This window comes from Engystomops pustulosus, chromosome 5, assembly GCF_040894005.1.
Source record: "Engystomops pustulosus chromosome 5, aEngPut4.maternal, whole genome shotgun sequence".
Classification (NCBI taxonomy): domain Eukaryota; kingdom Metazoa; phylum Chordata; class Amphibia; order Anura; family Leptodactylidae; genus Engystomops; species Engystomops pustulosus.
The window spans coordinates 88,201,119-88,204,638 of NC_092415.1; the positions used below are offsets into that span (position 1 = coordinate 88,201,119).

The following is a 3,520-nucleotide window of genomic DNA, read 5'->3' on the forward strand; positions in this document are numbered from 1 at the left end:
GTGTATATAGATCCCTTCTGTCATTATATACAGGCAGTCCCCAGGTTACGTACAAGATCGGTTCTACAGGTTTGTTCTTAAGTTGAATTTGTATGTAAGTCGGAACTGTATATTTTATAATTATAACTTCAGCCAATTTTTTTTGGTCTCTGTGACAATTGGATTTTAAAAATGTTGGGTTGTCATAAGAACCAGGATTAACAATAAAGCTTAATTACAGAAACATTTGATAACTGTTATAGCTGTTTACTGTGTCTTAGAGCTAATTTACAGTACATTACCAACATTCAGAGATCTGTTGGTAACTAGGGGTCGCCTGTAAGTTGGGTGTTCTTAAAAAGGGGACCACCTGTTTGTATATAGCTTTCCCTTCTGTCATTTTATATAAACCCCACTACAGGGGTCCTCTCGTTAATATATAAAAGAATTTAGGCCAAATGGGGCCCTCGGGGGGGGGGGGGGGTCAGTATTTATTAAAAGGATGGACGGCAAAGGTGGCCCCTGGCTGCAGTATTTATAAAAAGAATGGAGGGGGCAATATATACAACCCCTTGCGTATATGAAATGGAAGGGGTTGCTGTATTATATAACCAGCCCCCCCCTCCAGAGTAGGGTTTATATAAATAGGAAGGGGTTGCCCTCTTGGGTGGTGCTCTTGTTTATATATATATAATACACCAACCCCTTCCATTTCATATACACAAGGGGTGAATATACCACGCCCCTGGAGCCCCATTTGCCCTCCATTCTTTTTTATAAATATTGCACCCAGGGGCCACCTTTGCTCTCTGTCCTTTTAATAAATACTGCCACCGAGGGCCCCCTTTGACCTAAATTATTTTTATAAGTCCTGCTGCCCCTCCTAGGGCCACCTTTTCCCTCCATTATTTTTATAAAAACTAACTCCCCTCCCCCCGGAGTCCACCTTTGCCCTCCAATCTTTTTATAAACACTCTCTCCCTGGGGCACGTCCTCCTATCTTCAGCTCTTCGGGTCCAGAATGAAGAGCAAGGTGATGGATGCGCTGCTGCAAAATTGCGTCATAACGCCGGCAGTCTGGGAGAATGTAAGACTCGTGGTACTGGTGCATCGAGTCTTACTGCGACTGCTGCTGCCTGTCCGCGATGACAGTCCCGGACCAGACATGTCATCTGCATCTGCATTCAATACTGGGGGAGGCTGCATGGAGCATTTCTTTGCTGGGAAGAACTACTGAGAATTACATTACTGGGGGAGACTGCTGGGTATTTTATTAGTGGGAGAGGCTGCTGGGTATTTTATTACTGTGGGAGGCTGCATGGGGCATTTCATTACTGGGGGAAGCTTCTGGGCATTTCATTACTTTGCGAGTCTGTGTCCAATGCATTTCCCATCCTAGGTTTATTCTTCAGTCAATAGGTTTTCCCAGTATTTTATGGTAAGATTAGGTGGCCCAGCTTATACTTGGGTTGACTTGAGTATATACGATACCGTTATAAAAAAAAATAAAAGACACAAATATCTTCAGTGGTGACATCAACAGCTATTTCTACAAAGATAAGGACCTTCAAATGAGTGAATGAGAAATTCTATTCTCTTTAGTAAAGTATCCTCAAGTGCTGATGCAGATGAAGTAATGAGTTTGTATCTGCTGCCTTTGCATTACATCAGCCCTACATGTGCATGTAGCAGCAACCAGATATTATGGTGATGCTGCTGAAAACCATTCATACAGGGAAGTCTGTTAGATTTGCAAAAAGATGAGAATCCCTGAGCTACCATAATCAATTAAACCTCAACAAAATATTGATTAATGGATGATTATATCTTTAATGTTTCTATGTATATTCTGTATATCCTTTGTATGTGTAAATCCTACTGTTGTACCACCCATGAAGCATGTGCTAGTCACCATTTTTAGCTATACAAAAATCTCCGTCTCTATTATACGTCTTGAAAAGAGGAGCACTTTTACAATAAAATTGCATCTCGTAATTCCAGCCTCCAAGGTGTTTTCCAGAAGTGGAGCACAGGGAAAACCACCCTTCAGGGGTTTGAGAATTATCTTCTATATCTCCCCTCATTTTTCTCATATTAAAACCAAAATTATGTATTTTATTTTATTTGACCACGTTAATTGTGTAAACATGCAGGCAAATAAAGGCATATGAAATCATCTTCCTTCTTTTATATGGTTACAATGTTTTCCAGGCAAGTATCCCATAAAATATTATTAATCTTTTATTTTAATCACATATCGTATATATGCAGTGCCCAGGTTAGGGCTGGTCTCAACGCCATGCTGGGTCCGCCAGGCATAATCGAGGTGTCACCACGTTTGCTGCTCTCCGGAAGGGATGGTAAGGCATGGTGCACCCCAATGCTTAATAAGTCCAGAGGGTCTACAGTGAAGTTTCCTTCTTTACAGAAGCAATTCAGATGCAAGACAATGCAAGAAAATCAAAGGGCTGACTTCTTCAATATCCTCCCTGGCAGAAGAAGAGTTAATGCTGAGGAAAGGACTGGGCTAGCTGTCTCTTTCTTTCTCAGAAGGCTGGTTACAGAGTAGGAGCCCAGGATCTATGGAAGAATATGCCCGTCTCAGCTTCTTCTTATGTTTTCTCTGGTACACTGGCAGCCTTCTTCTTAAAGATCTCTTTCCTAACTACAGGCACTAAGGACTCCTTATATACTTTCTACAAGAGGAGGAGAGGTTACATTTTGTGCAAACAGAGTGACAAACCATTTTCCCATAGACTTACATTGAGTCCCCATAAAATTCTAGGGTTCTAAAGTGTAAACAAGTTTCCAGACAGAACCTGTCATTCTAAATGTCAAGCTGTCTGCTGTCTGGTAAGCAAGTCAGATAGAGATACAGAAATCAGAGGTCAGAAATGTCTCTCAGTGTTCATTAACTCTTTCTACTAGTCTATACAGCTAAAGTAATAAAAAAAAACAGAACATCTATAACAAAACACTATAGAATAATGCAAGTTTACCCTTGATGTTAAATAAAGTAAGAAGTGCTGAGTTGACATAGGGGAAATATTCAAATGTCCAAAGTTCAATGCTCCAGGGCAGTAGATATATACTATAGTAAAAGCCGAGTTTATCAGCACAATTTTTGGTTTCCTCTGGTGTTTCCCACAACAACTCTTCTCCCTGCAGCTTCACTTGTGACCGAGTAAGCAGAGACGTGTTTATGCATTCTGCCTGCACACACTCTATGATGTCATCAGTGGTGACACCACCATATGTGCATGGGCAGAGCGCATGGACACATGTCTGCCCTCTATATTGCACATGAAGGAGAGGATGCATGGGCATTTCATTACTGGATTAGGCTGTTTTGGTATATTATTACTGGGGGATGTCACGTGGGCATTGTATTACTTGGGGTCTGCATGGGAATATTATTATGAGAAAAGGCTGCATGGGCATTTCTTTACTAGTGGAAGCTGCATGGGCATTTTATTGCTAGGGAGGCTTCATGGCCATTTTATTAATAGGGGAGGCTGCATGGGCATTTCATTACTAGGGG

The 3,520-nt window shown here is 41.3% G+C and overlaps 1 long non-coding RNA gene across 1 annotated transcript; it reads right to left on the minus strand.

Annotated features, from left to right (window-relative positions):
* Positions 1–2,202: 2,202 nt before the first annotated feature.
* Positions 2,203–3,172, minus strand: LOC140134081 (uncharacterized). The gene is made up of 2 exons (XR_011856073.1): positions 2,979–3,172; positions 2,203–2,675 (listed from the first exon to the last, which is right to left on the minus strand). It is a non-coding gene; the product is annotated as an uncharacterized lncRNA (long non-coding RNA).
* Positions 3,173–3,520: the final 348 nt, after the last annotated feature.